The sequence below is a fragment of the Macrotis lagotis genome, chromosome 8, assembly GCF_037893015.1.
Source record: "Macrotis lagotis isolate mMagLag1 chromosome 8, bilby.v1.9.chrom.fasta, whole genome shotgun sequence".
Taxonomy (NCBI): domain Eukaryota; kingdom Metazoa; phylum Chordata; class Mammalia; order Peramelemorphia; family Peramelidae; genus Macrotis; species Macrotis lagotis.
In genome coordinates this window covers 89,865,036-89,884,093 of record NC_133665.1, presented here as the reverse complement: position 1 = coordinate 89,884,093, position 19,058 = coordinate 89,865,036, and the positions used below count along the sequence as shown (strand labels likewise).

Sequence of the window (19,058 nt, the reverse complement as noted above, 5' to 3'; positions counted from 1 at the left end):
AAAGATGGGAGTGCGTTTTCAATAATAGGTGACATTTATATGGGACTTTAAAGTTTTCAAATTATTTTTCTTATAACAAAATCTCTTATGAGAGTTTTTAGAAACTTTATAGAATGTTAGTGATTCTCTACTCATAATCTAGGAAAGAAATTGGAATGAAAATGTTAAACTTTTTGTATTTTTTTTATTTTAAGTGTTGTATTTGTATCTCAGCATTTAACACAATGTCTGGCACATAATAAGCACTTAATAAATGCTTGCTAACTGACTGACTTTTGGTTTTTGTTTACAAAACAACTGAGCTTCTATCTATGTGTGCAAAGGAAAGAAAATTATTACTTTAGTGGAAAAAACAATTCATTTTTTCAAATTTAGCCTTAAATATTCAGGTCCCTCAGTTCTTCATTCCAACCTCCTCCCCCAACCAGTTACAATTAAGAATATCTGAATATAAGGGGACAAAAGTGTGTTTATGCCTAAATAAGCAAAGGAATCATTTGGTCCATTCAACAAACAATTTTTACACATGCATACATTTATTCATTCAAACTTTTTTTTTAAACTGCATCCTCATGATCCACATGGGAGCTTATAGGAATAGAAAAATAACTCTTGGTCTCAGCCATCAAAGTATTTATAGTCTAGTGATTCATTTCACTTGGTGTGGATATAACCTAAATACTTTAGGGCTCCATTAGATAGCTATATGAATAGCTATACACCCACAGGAAGTAACAATTTATGTCAGTCTCATCATAAAAAATGTAGAATTCATTTTTTTCCTAATGTAGATGTGGGAGTGGCTCATACAGTGAGGGAGTCATGGTGAACTGATGACTGTAGAAAGAGTGTGGAATTTATTCACAGGATGGGTAAATTGTCTGAAAAAAATGTCAAAGAATTCATGGTGAGTTTCTGTAGGGAGTCCAGAGTTGAGGGCAATTTTGCTCCATCTCCCTGCAACTCACTCATCACCTCCTCCCCCCCCCCAGCCTTTCCATAGTTGCTTTCATTCCCTTTTAGTTGCTAGTAGTAGTTAACTTTAATAATGAAAACTAAAACAAAGCTAATAATCACTTCTTAGAATATTGTGTAACACCTCATAAAACTGATTGTTTTAGGCACCTAGCCACAGCCAAGGAGATTGGTCCCCTTATTCTGTTTAGAGTGATTTCTTAGGGATTTTAACTTAGGCTGTCTTAAAGTACAGTGTTTCTCATTTTCCATTTTATGGCCTTTGAAGTTTTTTTTTTAATTTTTTTTAAACCTTTAAGTTAGTTGACTGGTCTCTAAACAGCAGAGATCTTCTCCCTCAGAGAAGGCATTTTGTCTCTCTCTCTCTCTCTCTCTCTCTCTCTCTCTCTCTCTCTCTCTCTCTCTTTCTGTGTGTGTGTGTGTGTGTGTGTGTGTGTGTGTGTGTGTGTGTGTGTGTGTGTTGGACATTCCAACTATTTGAAATAGGAATTTTGTGAAGAAAACAGTGGATCCAGTTAGAGGATCCAAATGGGTGTCTTTGGTGAATAGTTAGGATTAGATCATAATTTGAAACATAATCTTTTCCAAAAATTTCCAAGACAAACCATTCACCAAGATCAATTTACTAAAGGAAGTACTTGTATGGAGTTATTCTTGTTATTTAGAGTAAGTGCTTAATAGATGCTTGGTAAATTCAATTGTGAAATTTATAGTCAGAGTTACATAATTCACTTGTTCTCCCCTTCTAGTAAAAATAACTCCCCAAACAAATCATTTTCTGCCATCAAGGAATTTTCATTCAGCTCATTAATACTTCCAACCTCAGTAGGGGTTCTAAGCATTTTTTAGGGGTGTTAAGAATAAAAATTAACCTTTGGAACAAATGATGACAAATTTAGTTTTCACACTATCAAAGGCAAAAAATAAAAAATAAAAAAACCCTCTTAGTTATTGTGTATGTAGTTTTACCTGCAGGAACAAATGACCTACTATTTCATTGCACAGTTAAATCTCAACCATAAAAAGGTGAAAATCCTGCTTTTCCTCTTCTACACATGTATTAGAATCATTATGATCTGTTATCCACAGGAACAATGTCTCAATATCTAAAGAAAGATTTTAGAGATTAAATGTAAATTACAATGAGTCAGATGTTGTTGAGTCATTTTTTTCAGTCCTGTCAGACTCTTCTTGAGCCCATTTGGGGATTTCTTGGCAAAGATACTGAAGTAGTTTCCCATTTCCTTCTCCAGTAATTTTATAAATGAGGAAACTGAGGAAAACTAGGTTAAATGATTTATCCAGAATCATGCAGCTAGTAAATATTTGATACCAAATTTGAACTCAAGAAGGTGAGTCTTCCTGACTCCAGGTCCAGCTCTCTATCTACTGTACCCCAGTGAGTCAGATAATTCCCCCAAACTTAAATAAAAGATACACTTTCAGTACTGATAAATTCGAATTTCAGTCTAAAATCAAAATTATTGAACTCGATTCAATAAAGCCAATTATTAAGTACCTTCTATGAGTGAGGGACCAGTGAGGGACTGGGTATAAAAAGAAAATAAAAGCACACAATAAATTTGTCCCTGTCCTCCAGATGTTCAGCCTCATTGAAATGTAGATTTTTGACTGACATATTCCCTCATTTTTTTCCACAGAAATTTGCTGTCATATTGACATATTTATAAAGATCAGATTCAGAATATGGCTCAGTGAAGTTGGTTTAAATGAAAAAGGTGTGTTATGAGGATATGTTCAAACCAGGAAAAACATGAGGGGGTGTGGAAAGAAAAAAAAAGTTTGTGACACAAAGGATGTGGAAGCTAAGGAAAATGCCACATAATTAAGGGAAAATGCTTATGGCAGAGGAGTGTACAAGGTAATAAATGTCTGCTGGGAGTGATGAAATGCCAAAGCGAAACCAGGGCCTTGACTTGTCAGACATGCTCCAGTGTTCCCAATGTCGCTGTTCCCCATACAATAAAACTAAGGCAATTTCAACCAACCACAAAACAAATAAAAGAAGAGCTTCTCTTGTCTCATGAGAGTGTCAGAGCTCTGAGCTGAGGGCATCCCCAGATTCTCTCTTAATGTCACTCTGGAGTTGGGACTTAAGTTGGATGAGTGTCTAAGGAGGTGATCTATGAGATGACTAATGCTCCCAGGGAGAGGCATTCATGAAAAAGGAGTGTCCACCATGATGATCTAGCCAAATGCTCACCGTGGTTTTCACTTTTTATTTTGTCTTTAAATTTTCCCTGTCTTGATTTAGACTGATATATTTTCTGCATATCTGAAATTTTGGAGTGTAGTTGACTTGTACTAGAGGGGGTTGACAAGGAAAGAAATTAGATTTGCACTTCTGTTCAAATCTTTTCTGTCACTTGCCTCCTGTGTAATCTAACTTTTCTCTTGGCTTCCTAATCTTTAAAATGATTGTATTCAACAAGATGGCCTTTAAGGTCCCTTCTAACTCAAAATCTATGATACTGTTATCCTATACAGACATGCTTAGCATCTTCTGGTAGATTCATATTTTATCATACTTTATCCAGGTATATTTTTTAAATGGTTCACTCATTGCTTCTGTATCCATTCCTATTACTAGTCCTTCTATATCAAAGACCACACCAAGAATCAAATGATTGGAGGTCTATTGCTATGAAAGTCTGCTTTACAAGACAACCCTCTCACTTGCCTTTACCAGAATCATTCCAATCCATGAGCTGATTGATAGGGAACAGGCCTCTTTTGACCAAATTCACACTCAGGTTTCTAAAGCTTTTTTGCCTCACTCCAAAGAACCAATGGAAATAATGGAAATATAGAGCAATACTTTTAGAATTATGTACTTAGAATTCATTTAAAAAAATTAATCTCAGTTTCTGATTCATTGATTTCACCCATGTTACAGTTGGAAATTCTAAAACCTTTTGAGAAAATTATAAGAAATGTCATTTTCAACGCTCATTTGATTTCTTCCTAGCTCTGCTTCCTCTAAAAAAAGCCCAAAACAATTCTGATCCATTCCCCTTCCTTCTCAAGTCATCTGAAACACCATTTTCTATTCTCTTTTATATTCTAGATTAAGAAAAAATGAAGTTATTTCATGGGTAAATAATATTCACAGAAGAGGAAATTATTCCTGCCATTATATGTTAGCATCTTCTCTGCCAATTAGAGTTTAGGTAATTACCTGGAACAGAGAGAAATTAAGTATTTTCCCAGGATTTCATAGTCTATATGTGTGTACTATGTATACATGTAATGTATATTTGTACATATGGGGTATATATGTTTATATGTTATATGCATGTATTATTATAATTAATATCTTTACAGCAAGTTATGAAGGAGAAAAGACTACAACTTTTATAATCCTATTGAGGGAAGAAGCTTAAGCGGAAAAAAATACCTGTGCTTATGACTACAACATGATCGAAGGAAGGCAGTTTTTAACTTGTTTATACTGTTCATTTAACTGACAAGCCTCCAACAGTCGAGTCAAAATGCAAAAAGTGGTGAAATACCCATTAGTCATCTTCTATAGGGTGAATGGAATAAGCCAAAGAATACAGCATGTGAAAGCAAATCTAATGTCCTTAAACTGATTTCATCTCACACAATATAGCACCTCATACATCAATACCAGCACTAGGAAGAAGGTTCCCATACTGAATTTGAAAACACAGAACAACTGGTTTTTGAAATCTTATTTTTCACTGAAGCATCTAAAGAGATTAAAACATCGTTCCTTCATGCTTTTTCTGTTATAACAACAATATGTGAGTCACAGGCATGGTCCAGTAATTCTCCAACCACAGTAAGGTAGGTCAACACGAGTTGTTGCAATATTCAAAGTACTTTGAAAGATTCAAATTTAAAAGTTTTCTGTCAGTGAAAATTGCTAGTAAAAACCATAGTTATGAGACATTTTAAAAGGGATTAGATTTATTCATTTTTTTTTTCTCAGGGCAGATCCAGGGATGGTGGATGGGATAAGGAGAGTACCTTGACCTAATTTCATTGATATGAATGAGAAAACTTCCTCTACTAAAGCAGGTTGGCACCTTTTCCACAAGGGATTAGTTGCCTTACAGCCCTGGCATGTTATGTAATTTACCCAGGTTCACACACCCAGAAGATGTTAGAAATGGTCTTGGACCCCGGTTTTCTTGGCTCCAAAGTCAACTCTCCATCCACTATGTCATCACTACACATCAGATAATATTTTAAGCTCCAAATAGATACATGACTTGAATCAAAGGATAGAGCATTTAAAAACAAATCAGAAGAGGGAACAAGTAGGTGACTCAGTCGACTTAGCACCAGTGTTGTAATAAAGAGGGCCTCCTCTCAAATCCAGTCTCAAGACATTTGATACTAATTGTATGAGCCTGGACAAATCAACAAATCCTAATTGCCTCACCCCCCAAAATATCAGAAGAAAAAAGATCAGAAACCTTTCAATCACACATGAGGTTTAAGTGATCATCAAAGATAAAAGACACAAATTTTGACCACAGAATTTAAAAAATTTTGAAAGAATGAAATCAAAGAAGATAGACTAGAAGAACAAAAAAAGGAAAATATCACCATCAAATATAACCATTTAAGGTCTGATATTTCAATTATATAAGTAATTGATAAAAACCAGATCAGTCCCTCCCCAAAGTTCATAAAAGGATAAAAATTTTTCAAAAGAAGAGATGCAAATTATTTTTACTGTTTGAAGTCATACTCCAAATCATTATAGCAAGAGACATATAAATTTCAGTGATGCTGAGGTTTTACCATGCTCCTTGCAAATTATTGAAAATGATTAATAAAAAATTAAGAAAAATAATATCTTTAAGTCTATGATATCACTGTTGGAATTGTGAATTGAGTCAACCTTCCTGGATACTAATTTGGAATTTTGCAACTAAATCAATCAAACTTTTTAGGCCCTTTGTCCCCCCAAAAAAGGACAAAAAAAAAGAAAAACAAAGGTCCAACATATGGCAAAATATTCACAGTAAAACTCCTTATGGAAGTAAAGAACAGGAAACAAAGTGTTTGCTCATTTTTAAATAAGTGAAAAAGGTATGGCTTATGAAAATGATGGAATGTTGATGAGCAGAAAAGAAATAACAAATATTAGATATTTAGAGTAATATGAAATTTTTTTATGAAATGATGTAGAGTAAAAAAAAAACAGAACTAAGGGAACAATATATAGTACTCAAATAACTGGATCTATGTAGATGAACAGATCACTTAAAGGGAAGTCAAAATTTGAGTAGTGAGTAATGAACTAAACAATGAAGTTTCCAGGAACACATAAATGAAACCTATCTTCCTATTCTTGACAAATCTATGTGGGGCTTCTAGAGTGTTATAGTATGGAGCACAAATGTGTGTGTGTGTGTGTGTGTGTGTGTGTGTGTGTGTGTGTGTGTGTGTGTGTTCAGTTGTGGTGCTGCAAATAGATAATTTTGCTTGTTTTTTTGTCAGAATGGAAGGTCCCATGTTAAGGGGGAATTGAAATGACGGTGATATTAAAAACAAAAGTCAATTAAAAAAACTATAACTTTATAAAAGAAAAAAGAAATTAAAGGTAATAAAACAAAACTATCCACTATTCATCACCTCAAACTTTTGTCAGAGGATCATGACTTCGGATATGTATGTAAGTGCTCACAAACTATTTCTTTACCCCAAATGAGAATTTTGGCAGGAATACATCCAGTGATGGGAAGCATGTCCCTTTTCTAATGAAGCTCAAAGGATGAAGAGAATAGTGAAGGGAGCCAATAAAATCCATTTTTCTGAAGAAAATGTAGAAATTAGGAGTTTATTATTATTGCTATTGGAAGACTTCTTATTTACTCCCCCTCCCCAATTTCATAGATTAGGAAACTGAAGTCAAAAAAAGTTAAGTGATTTAACCAAGATCACACAATTGACAAAACTAAGGTCTAATTTTATAAGTACCAGAGTCAGAATCTGAACCCAATTTTTTGGTCTTTTTTTTTAAAGTTCTACTTTCCTTTATTTAAATAACTGAAGCATTAGCCTTGGCACAGCAAAGGGAAGCCGGAGCTCCTAAGGTGGGGTGGGGGAACAGCAGCATAGTGAGGCCTGGGGAGGTGGGGCAGAGTTGGGCAGTGGTTGGGGCTGGGATCAGTACCCCTGGGTTCCCCTCATCCTCTTGGGCAGACCAATCCTCACTGCCAGAGAGATTAAGGAGAGACAATGAATAAAAATACTTGTCTCTCCAAAGTCAATCTTAGGGAGAGATGAAAGGGGAGCAGAGCCAGCTTCATCCAGAGCCAAGGTTGGGGTGCACCAGCCAAGGAAAGAACAAGTGGGTGAAGGGGAGGAGGAAGTTAGGGGGTCCGGAAGGCATTATTGGCAGCACCTGCAGCTGCATTGGCCACAGTCGTTCGGACTGCTGGATTGGAGAAGACGCCAGGAGCGAACTCCTGCTGGGCCTTCTGGAAACTGGCACCTGTGCGGTGATACAGAGAGTGGATCCGCCTCAGCATCACAATGCCCAGCACAGCAATGCCAGTGAACAACAAGGCGACTAGCAGCATGAGAATGGCCACAATTGTGTTGATCTTCAGCACCATCAGGGCCGAGATCCAGCCACTGAATCCTGATGATGGGATGCCAATAGTCGCCAGCACGTATATCACGTCCTGGACGAAGAAAATGAAGAAGAAAACGAAGAAATTGAATGAACTGTCACTCCTGAAAGCCTTGTGCATAGGGCGATACCAGCAGACAAAGGAGCAGGGTGTGAAGAGTAGGGCCCAGAGGATGAGAGCCCAAAGCTTGAACCACTGGAAAGAGGGCTCACACAGAAAGAGGCCAAGCAGGCAAGGAAATTCAGGAGAAGGGCCAAGGTACTGCACATCCAGAGGTAGTACATAGTAGACACTGTCTTCTGAAACTCCTGGGGAATTTCCATGGAGATGTCTTGGAAGAAGCAGGGTTGGATAGGAGAAAATGAGGGCAGTGGGGGCCAGTTGTTCTGTCGGGTGGCAGAACCCCCCAAGGATGCGTTGCCGCAACTCCCTCTCCCGCCGATCAAGCTCCTCTGCCTTTCGATTAAGCTCTTTCCTGCCTTTCCAGAAGCTCTGCGGTGGCTGCTGCAGCTGAAGCCTGAGTATTGTAGTGCCGGGTTTTTATTTACAACGCCGGCTTCTTTATGCTAGTCCGTCCTCTTACTCACCAGTCCAACGCGTGGTGAGTCTTCGGGGTACCTCCGGCCCCCACTCTTTGATGGGGGAAGAACCAGACAGAGCGCCTGAGGTGGGTCATGAGTCTTTATTCTTCTGTGATCACATTCCCGCTCCCCCCAACCTCTCAGCAGACCCTTTTATCCCCTCTGTCCTCCCTCCCATGAACTCTTACTCAATGAGGGGCCGAGTTCTGTAACATTCCCTTATAAGGTGATTATGTTTCCCCCTCTAAGCGACCGCCAAGCCTCTTCCCCCCGCCCCCAACATCTCCCCCTTTCTGTTTTACAAGGTTATCACTTGGTGTGACCTTAAGCGGTGCTGAGGTTAGCCTTAAGCGGTGTCATTTCTACTGGCCTCTGATAGCCGGGGGCGAGGAACCCTGTCTTAGGTCATCTCCTTCAACCCAGGACCTTGCCCGTCCTAGGCGCCCGACACCCTCAGGGCCTGTCTTAGGTGGCTGGGTCAGGAGAAGTTGCCCGTCTTGGGGTTTACCTCGTCTTACCCCTAGGTGTCACATGTCATGCATGGCGGCTAGCCAGACTTGGGGATCCGCCGGGGGCGAGGAACCCTGTCTTAGGTCATCTCCTTCAACCCAGGACCTTGCCCGTCTTAGGTGGCTGGGTCAGGAGAAGTTGCCCGTCTTGGGGTTTACCTCGTCTTACCCCTAGGTGTCACATGTCATGCATGGCGGCTAGCCAGACTTGGGGATCCTCCCCCGTCTCCATGGCCATGAAGGCTTTCTGAGTAAGAAGCATATAGCCCCTCTGTCGCCTAGCTAGGCGGCAGAAACAGACAACAAGTAGGGTGATTCCCAGAATCAGCGTCCTTGTTCACCCTCAAGGGGGTATCCTCCCGCCATCTGGCAATCCCTCCATGGTATGGGATCCTCGATGTCTTCCCCTGTGGCCACACATGAGGGGCCCCACCGAGGCAGAAGGGAGCCCCATCGATGTATTGGTCACTAGCAGGCGAGGGTAGATCGGGGAGTTCCGTGCTACCGGAAGGGGAGAGGGAATAACTCGGAGTATTCCCCATGTCGGATTTCCTTCAGATGGAGCACCTCCAAGGATCCCTACGATGATCAGAAGGCCTGAAAAAGAAAGAAATTCCTCTCACCCCGTAGGGTTGGGCATTAATCAAGGTCTCTTATCTTGTAAACAGGGAGCCATCTTTCTGGCTCTTCTATCTTATCCTCGGGATGAAATGACAGGTGGCCCTGTCTTCTGTTCTTTACCGTTACAGGGCCATGCCAACCTCCCTCTTCATCTCTCCACATGACTTTAGAGCCTGGTAGGGCCTTGGTGGGAGAGGGCAGGAGCGTTGGTTCTTTCTTAGCATGTCCTTTTGGGGAGAAAAATCTCTGGGCGGCTGTAGTGCCGTCATCCCTGAAAATTCATGGTAAATAGTACCTGAGACAGGTCTGAATGGGTCAGTGACCTGCCAACTCCCCCTTTCTGTTTAAAAAGATAGGATGTAGCAGAGTATCCATGTAAAGCTGGCACAGGGTGGGGCTATTGGCCATTCCCTGAGGTAGGACGGTGAACTGATAACGTTTACTGGGGGCTTGGAAATTGATCGCGGGGAGGGAAAAGGCAAATTTTTCTTTGTCCTCCGGGTGGAGGGGAATGCTATAGAAGCAGTCTTTAACATCAATCACTATAATAGTCCACCCTTGCGGGACTGCAGTGGGCATAGGGAGACCAGGTTGGAGGGTACCCATGGGTACCATGTTGGCATTTACTGCCCGAAGATCAATCAACATTCTCCAACTCCCCCCTTTCTTTTTTATGACAAAGACGGGGGAGTTATACGGGCTAAGGGACGGTTCCACTTTGTTCTCGTGCAGGAGGGTCATTACTATGTCTGTGAGGGCGATGAGCTTTTCTTTTGTCAGGGGCCACTGCTCAACCCAAATAGGTTTCTTATTAATCCATGTTATTCTGGGGGAAAAGCTCATCTCTAGAGTGGCCCCAATTAATTTCCCCGCAGGCTATCAGGGGTGGCAAGTGTCAGGTTAAGCTGGCTCAAGATATCTCTACCCCATAATGCATAAGGGAGGTCGGGTAGGCACAGTGGGGTGAAGAGTCCAGATTCTTCCAAAGCTGACCACCGTAGGGCGTGTGCTGCTTTCATGGCAGATCTATTGCCCCCCACCCCCGTCACTGCTTGAGGGCTCTGTAGGAGTGGCCACTCGCGCCTCCACTGTCCCCTATTTATGACAGAGCAATCGGCTCCAGTGTCAATTATCCCTTCGAGCTTCTGATTTTCCACCGTGACGGTTAACAGTGGTCGCCCAGAGCTGACCGGGTGGACCCAGTTCACATGAGCGGGAGGGGCCCGCAAGGGCAGCGTCTTTCCTACCTCTTGGCCCTGTTTTACCAAGGTGGGAAAGGGGTGGGGGTTTGTGACCCTTACGGATGTGGGACTTCCGGGACCAAAAATGACCTGGGTATGGGTGACTAAGTCCACACATCTCTCAGCCCCTGTGATGAGCGCTGGGAAAATATTTAGCTCAATGGGAATCATCGAGGTTTCCCAAGGCCCGATCTCTCTCTGCTGTGTCCCTTCTCTATAGTCAACCCTCACAGGGATAGTCACAGTAATGGGGCCGCTGTCTTCGAGCACGGGGGGGGGGGGGGGGGGGGGGCCCGCGGCCGGGCCCCTCCCTTTCCCTTTTCCCGACTTCCCTTTGGATCGGCAGAACCTGGCTATGTGACCTGGCTTTCCACAGGAATAACAGGTCGGAACTGAAGTGGAGGGGGGCAGCTGCCTGCACTGTGCTTTGAGGTGCCCTGGCTTTCCGCACCCAAAACAGGTGGGTCTCACCTGCATACCATGAAGGGCGGTCAGGAGGCTATCCTCCCGGTTCTCCATGGCAGTCACTAAGGCTTGAATTGAATCCTCGCTGGGCATGTCCAGCAATTTGTCAACAATTCCTTCTAATGAAGCGTCGGGGGGAAGGCTGCTAATGGCTGCGATCCCTTTGGGGCGAAGACCCTCTTTAATCAATTGTCTCATAAGTAGATCAGATCCCGGGGTGTCTCCCATTATACAAGTCACTGTCTCTTTAACCTCGTTCACAAATGAGAGGGGTGTCTGATCTGCTCTCTGCTTCAGCCCAACCAACTTCTGTGTGGCTCTCCCCCCTTTCATGGCTCCAATCTTATCCCAAGCTGCAACATGTGTTTCTTTAACAGTCTCTAGCTCAAACTGGCCATACTGGGCCTGAACAGCAGGGTCAGTATAGGCTCCAGTTCCACACAGGAGGTCAATGGCTAAATCCAGGGGAGTATAACCCCGGGATTTTGCCAGCTTAGAGGCCTCTCTGCGGGCCTGAGCCTTAAAAGCTAAATATAAGGAGGCATCTAGGCACGCGGCTGCAATTTCGTCAAAGTCAGCAGGGGTCCAAGGGTGCGTAGCAAAGAGGTTTTGCATCAGTCTTTTTACATAAGGGGAGTTTGGGCTGTATTTAGTCACGGCCTCCTTAAGTTCCTTAAGCATCTTAAAAGGGACAGGGCGGTAGTCTCGGGCTCCGGTAAGGGGGTCCGTAAATACCGGGTAGAGGCCCCAGTCATCCCAGTCCACCTCCTCCCCTTTCTCTATTGCTATGGAGGCACTCGTGGCAAGTAGGCCGGATGGGCGGAGCCCTTGAGGGGATCTCTGAAGGGCGGACAAGGAACACGGGGGATTTTTTGCCTCTGTTTCCTGGCTGGGCCGCCAAGCCTGGGGCGCGGCAGCTGTCCAATCAGCGCGGACTTCTCCCTCCTCGTCAGCAGCCTCCCGGTCCCACCTACTCACGCTCCTCTTCCTGCCACCCCTGAGGGCTGTTTGCACCCCTCCCTTCCCGCGCTCGGAAACTTCCGGCCCTGAATCTTCTCCCTGGGGGCCCCTTGTTCCCCCATTGTTTCTTCTAAGTTCCTCCCACGGATACAGGGGAGGGAGTGGCCTTCCCTCTTCCTCTGAGCTCTCTGAATCCGATCCCGCCAACGAGCTACCCACCTGAGTGCTGATTGTTCGTGCCAAAGTCACCTTCTGTGGATGCAGGGCTGCATCCACTATCTTATACACTGTAAAATCCTTGGGGGTCAGTTTTCCCGGGCAGGTGTCATTATAGGAGGCCATCTGCTGCCCTACCACCTTCCATTTATCTGGTTGGATCCCACTATGTTGCACCCAAGGGCAGATGTTCCAGATATTCTCAACAAAAGCACGGCACGTCTTGATAGGTAATTTACGACCATGCTTAGCGCAGAGTTTATAAAGCTGCACTGCAACGGCCTCTTTTTCCTCCGGCTCAAAGGCGGGAATACTATTCCGGCCCCCCATGCTGTCTACTAGCCGAGGCTGCAATCCTAACAGGTGGCAGAACTGGAAAGTTCCCGTTCGGCAAAAGAGAAGGAGGAAGCAGGGCACAATCAGACAGGCCAGCACGGCAAGGAGCGTGATTAGAGTAGAAGGAGAAAGGGGAGAGAAAGAAAGCATAGTCAACACAATAGGGATATGTCCTTCAGGCAATATCTGAGAGTAAACGCCCTCTCCTTCCTCCCGGTCAGAAACGACCGAGGCTGTCTGGAGAATCCGACCAGCGGATTCAGACGTTCCCTAGCAAAATCAGGTCCCGGGTTTCGGCACCACTTGCCGGGTTTTTATTTACAACGCCGGCTTCTTTATGCTAGTCCGTCCTCTTACTCACCAGTCCAACGCGTGGTGAGTCTTCGGGGTACCTCCGGCCCCCACTCTTTGATGGGGGAAGAACCAGACAGAGCGCCTGAGGTGGGTCATGAGTCTTTATTCTTCTGTGATCACATTCCCGCTCCCCCCAACCTCTCAGCAGACCCTTTTATCCCCTCTGTCCTCCCTCCCATGAACTCTTACTCAATGAGGGGCCGAGTTCTGTAACATTCCCTTATAAGGTGATTATGTTTCCCCCTCTAAGCGACCGCCAAGCCTCTTCCCCCCGCCCCCAACATTGTAGGAGCCATAATTTGGGGGTTCTGTGGGGCTGAGTTTTCTGGAGGACTGCTGGTGGAGGCAATGGGGCAGATGGCTCAAGGGAAGGTGGTGACAAAGGGGTTGTAGACGTCGAGTGTGGCATACTGGGGGCTGGGTCGGTGCTGGGTGACGGCCGGGTCCTGGGGATAGAGGCTCGAGGCTTAAGGGGGCGTCGGGGAGGCCTAAAGGTCCCGGAGAGTCTGCCCCCCCAAGCAAAGGCCCTGCGGGCCACGGGAGGGAGGGGGATGAGACCCCGGCTTTAAAGGCCTCCCCGAAATCCTGTCCCCCAGCCTCCCTCGACATGGGGCGCCTGAGTTCCAATTTTTCGGTCTATATGTAGGGATATTGTTTTTACCACACCATAACACCCCTGGTCTTACCTCTATTCTCGCTTTCACATATGCAGCTCTAAAACAAGTAATTTACTACCTCTACTTCATCATACCCTCCCACATTAACTCCACCTCCCAAGAATGGAAACTCCTTGAGGTCAAAGACTAGATCATAATTTAGTTTTATATCTCTATCCTCTTAGTTTCATGCATATAAGCTACCTCATATTGTTTGGTAAATGACTGAAGAGAAAAATTGGTAGCTATCTTTATGCATTGGATAACTGTCATTTGACGAAGGAGTTATATTTCATTGTAGAGAGGAAAGACCTAGAAGAAATGAATGGAAATTTCAGAGAACCGGATTTCAGTTTGAATCAAAAAATTATCATCAGCTTGAGCTAACTGAAAGTAGATTGAGCTTGTTTGGAAGATTAGAAAATTCTGAATCATCTTTGAAAGTGTTCACACAGATGACTGTTCATCAAGGATACTGGTGAGGAAGGCAGGGATTTTTATACAGGTAGGAGTTGTAATCAATCAGTTAATTGATAACTTTGATTAAGTAGTTGCTATTCTAGACACTTTGCTAAGCATCAGCAGTCCTTAAAATTTCTTTTCAACTTCTCTAAAGGATAACATGGATGTCCATGTATCAGATATACTGTGGCAGGGATTGTCTTTTATTTATGAATTAATTGGCCATTGAGGTACTTTCCAACTTCAACATCCAGTGAGTCTGTAAAATCCATGGGTGAAATCAAAATACACTATTTCTATGACATTCTCTTGATCCACCAATCTAGCATACCATATCAAAAAAATGAGGTCAATTTGGCATTAGTGGCTCTTAGGTAATCCATGCTGCTTCCTAGTAAACATTCTTTCCTAAGTGCTCACAAACTATTTCTTTAATTACCCCAATTGAGAATTTTGGCAGGAATACATCCAGTGATGGGAAGCATGTCTCTGTCCTAACGAGGCTCAAAGGATGAAGAGAATAGTGAAGGGAGCCAATAAAATCCATTTTTCTGAAGAAAATGTAGAAATTAAGAGCTTATTATCCTACTTGCCCCAAAGGCTGAGGACAAAGAAGAGTCAGAAGGTATCAAGGGATTTGGGAGTTGGAACCTGGTTCTTCCTATTCCTGTGACTCTGAGATTTGCAGAAGAGCTGAAATCAACCAATAAAATTCAACTAGAGAAACATGCATTAAGTATACACTAGGGGCAAAGCATTTGGACATTGCCTTAATAGAAAAAAGAATTTAAGTTGATTTGACTGGAAACTGAAACTACTAATCTCAAATCTATTAGCATATTTCCTAAGCATAATTAATAACTGCATTTTGTGGCACAGTGACCTGCCTGTAGAATGAGGTACAGAATATTGCAGAGAATTTCATTACTAAATGAATATCCTCTACAGTTTGGGCATGGTATGCAAACCTGATGCTAACATACACTTAGCCCTTTCTCTCTCACTCAGCAAAATTGTGAAAGCAACTTCCAGCATATGGAAGCATTTGTACATTGTCAGTTACTCTGGGAAAACAAAAACATGATTTGCAAAGAACTGTCAAATAAAAGATTCCCTTCCAAATGCTAGCAGGATGGCCAGAAATGTTCTTTGATGGATGAAGGATCTTGAGGATGTGTTTGCAGATGCATACATATCCACACACATACAAACATGGACATATAAATACAAATTTAACATATATATACTAAAGATATTTTATATATTATATATATTCACATTTGTTTGTGTATTAAAATATAGCACACTATTTTTTATCATTCTTCTAGCAATGCATATATATTATATAAAACATTTTTATATGCATATAAATATGGATATTCATATATATATATATATACATGCATATATGCTTCAGAGCAGGGTAAGTGAGAAGAACTGTGTTAAAGGAAGAGTATGTAGTTTGTTGTTTCTCCAGAAGTTCTTTTTAACTGTTACTTTTGATTGGTTAACATTAAAGACTGAAAAAACAGCCTTCTCCAAGTAACCATATCAAATGCCATCAAATGAATGCCAGACACTCACTTATTTGATTTGTGGATAAGATGACACCTGACAAATTTAAAATACTTATTCAGAGTTTTACTTGACTATGTTTTTGTTATAAGAGGGGTTTTGTTAGAGATGAGGAGCAGAATTGGAAGGAAATTGAGGGTGTAGAGATGGTAGTACAAAAAGGGGAAGAAAGAAAAGATTGTCAAACAAATATTTTAAAAATACACAGATGTTGCGAAATTATACAGAGCAAGCGTGACTCAAAAGAAGAGATAGAAGAGCACACTAACCCCATATCTATACGGAGGTGGAAGTTTCTAGATGTTGTGAAATACCTTTTTAAAAACTTTTTCAATCTATTAATTGTGAATTTTTCTTCCTGGTTTGATTGTTTTTGTTGTTGCTGCTTATTTGGTCTTCAAAAAAGTTAACTTTGGGTTATTTGAGATGACTCTCCAGGAAGAAGAGGAAGGGGAAAATGGAGGGAAACTGCAATAATGTAAAAAAGAAAAGACATTAGTTAAAAAATGCTCAGAAGATAGTAAAAGGAAGTTCAAAAGAAGCTATAGACAAGCAGGGTAGTTTTGTTACTATCATGCTTTATTTAATATCAATAGATATTTTAAATAATATTTAACATTAAAAACAAAATTAGCTATGGAATTCACATTTTCTGATCTTCTTTTATGTGTAAATATTCATGTTCATTAGTCACTATTCTTATACACAGCAATAAATAATTTTTAAAAGTATAAGATAATTTAGGCAACTTACTTGGCACAGTGTTTAATAGCTAGAATTTTTTTGATATAAGGATATGACTAGGTTATAGAGTCTGTCCAAGATAGAATAAATGAAGTCCTTTGTATTACTATGCTAACATATAGATGTCCTCATGTGTGGGTACCACAAAACACATACTATTCATAACTACACACACACACACACACACACACATACACATATATATATACATATATAGAGATTGGTTGCTGACTGTAGGTATAGAAGACTATGGATACAATGTGTTTTACTCATGTAGGTTTTAGATAGATAGATAGATAGATAGATAGATAGATAGATAGATAGACAGACAAATAGATAGATAGATAAATATATATATATATATATATATATATATATATATATCCAATTGGATCTCTAAATGAAGCTTGCAAGAAGACAAGAATAAATTTCTCTATAATCTTCTCCTCCTGTTCCAAGTCTTCAAAGGAGACTGATTTCTGTTGGGGGTGGGGAAGCAGGAGATTTTGGCCAGCTACATTTTCTCTATTCTCCAAAGAGAGCGAAGAAACTAAGCCAAAATTATATCAGTCTGCTCTCATAAATATTTTTAGCCTAAGGGATATAATTTTTAGATTCAATCTGTGCTCTTGATTTGTATCCCTTAATGGAAGAATGTTACAAAATATAGATAGAGAGATGGAAAGGTAGGTACATAGAAAGACAGACATAGATAGATAGATAGATAGATAGATAGATAGATAGACAGACAGACAGACAGACAGACAGACTGACAGAGAGAAAGAGAGAGAGGGAGATTAGATAGACAAACAGAGTTGTAGCAGTAGGAGTAGTAAGAAGGGTACTGGTGGTGGTAGTGGTAGTGCTAGAACTAGTAATAGTAGAAGCAATGGTAACAATACTGAGAGGATGAGGAGAAGGAAGAGGAAGAGGAGTTGTTACTACTGTAGATGTTGCTTTTATCTTTTAGGTCATGATCATGAAAATAGCATGGGAGACCATAATGACAACATGATTATTTGTTACTGCAATAAAATAAATTTTAACATAAAAAAACTTGAAGTTTTGTAGTACTCTAAAGATCCAGAGCATTTTCTTCACAATGACTCTTGTTAAGCAGGTTGTTTATCCCATGGTTAAAATATTGCTACCTTTTAAAAAATGTCATCTTTATTTCCCAATATATCCCTCCACTTTCCCTTGATAAGAGTATGTATTCCTTACAACAAAAAGGAAATAAAGAGTAAAAGAATAAAGTTCAGGAAATACCAGCCAGCATATCAACAAGTATGATATACACAAGGTCTCCCATACCTGCAAAAGAAGGGAGGGAAGTCTCTTCCCATATTGCTTCTTTACGGTCAGATTTTGAATTCTGCTTCAGTGTACACACACACACACACACACACACACACACACACACACACACACACACATCACAGATAAAGTTTTCCTGGTTCTGCTTTCGTCACTTGGAATCAGTTCCTGAAATTCCTTCTCATGCTTGTCTATGTACTTCAGACTCATCATGTCTTAAAATGTAGTAAGGTTCCATTATAATCCATTCCATTTATGCACAACATAATTGTCTGTTTAAGTAGTTGTTTAGTCATTTCAACATTGTATTTGACTCTTCATGAAAACTTTTGGGGGTTTTCTTGGTAAAGATGCTGAAGTAGTTTGCCATTTCTTTCTCTAGTACATTTGACAGATGAGGAAAATGAGGATAAGCAGGGTTAAATGGCTTACCCAGGGTTGTATAATTAGTAGCTATTTGAGGCCAGATTTGAACTCAGGAATATGAGTCTTCCTAACTTCAGGTCTGGCACTCTATCCATTGTACCTCTTAACTGTCCTCCAAAAAAATTGTCCAGTCATTCCCTAATTGATGGACTTTTGCTTTGTTCTCAGTTCTTTGTAACCACAAAAGTACTCCCAGAAACATGTAGATTTACATGGGACCTTTCTTTTATCATTGAATTACTTTGTGTACATGTCTAGAAGTGGGACCTTTATGTGGAAAGGTATGAATAATTTTCTTACTTTCTGGGCATAATTCTAAATTGCTTTACAAAAGAATTGTATCAATTCCCAACTCTTGCAACTGTGTATTAGTAATGTGCCTGTCCAATATTAATAATGTGAATTGTCCAGTATTCACTATTCCAATCTGCCATAGTCTTTGTTATTTGAAACTTGTCTCTTAATGGTAACATGAAGCTAGTCAGAAAAAAAAGAAAGAAAATAAATTATGTTATAAAGAATTAAAATTATAATGCTGAAAATTCCCATAAACAAGGTGGAGTGGTGACATCTTGAGAAAGTTTATTGAAAAATCAAAATGCTCTTTAAACCACAGAAATAATTGAAGACTTTAAAGTACGAGAAACTGTGTGCATGCTGACAGTAACATCTTCAAATGAAGATCTCTCATGGTTCTGAAATCAGATTTTATTAGCAATTACCATCCCTGAATCAGACAGTATAAATTTGTTCAGAGATATAAATAGCCCAGCTAAGACTTTTGATTCTGAGAACCTAATTATACCTCTTCTTACAAATACAGAAAAAGTGAGTAACTATTAAGAAAGTGTCAGAACATTGTTGTTAGCCAATTCATGTTGCAGACCCTCCTGATTCCAAGATTTGAAGGCAGAAATGTAAGTGATGATAGCATCACTACTACATTTGACTAGATTACAAAACAAGCCACATATTTAGAGTT

The 19,058-nt window shown here is 40.9% G+C and overlaps 1 pseudogene; it reads right to left on the bottom strand.

The window, feature by feature from the left end:
• Nucleotides 1–7,349: 7,349 nt before the first annotated feature.
• On the bottom strand, nucleotides 7,350–17,645 carry LOC141496494 (secretory carrier-associated membrane protein 3 pseudogene; annotated as a pseudogene).
• Between the last annotated feature and the right edge of the window lie 1,413 nt (nucleotides 17,646–19,058).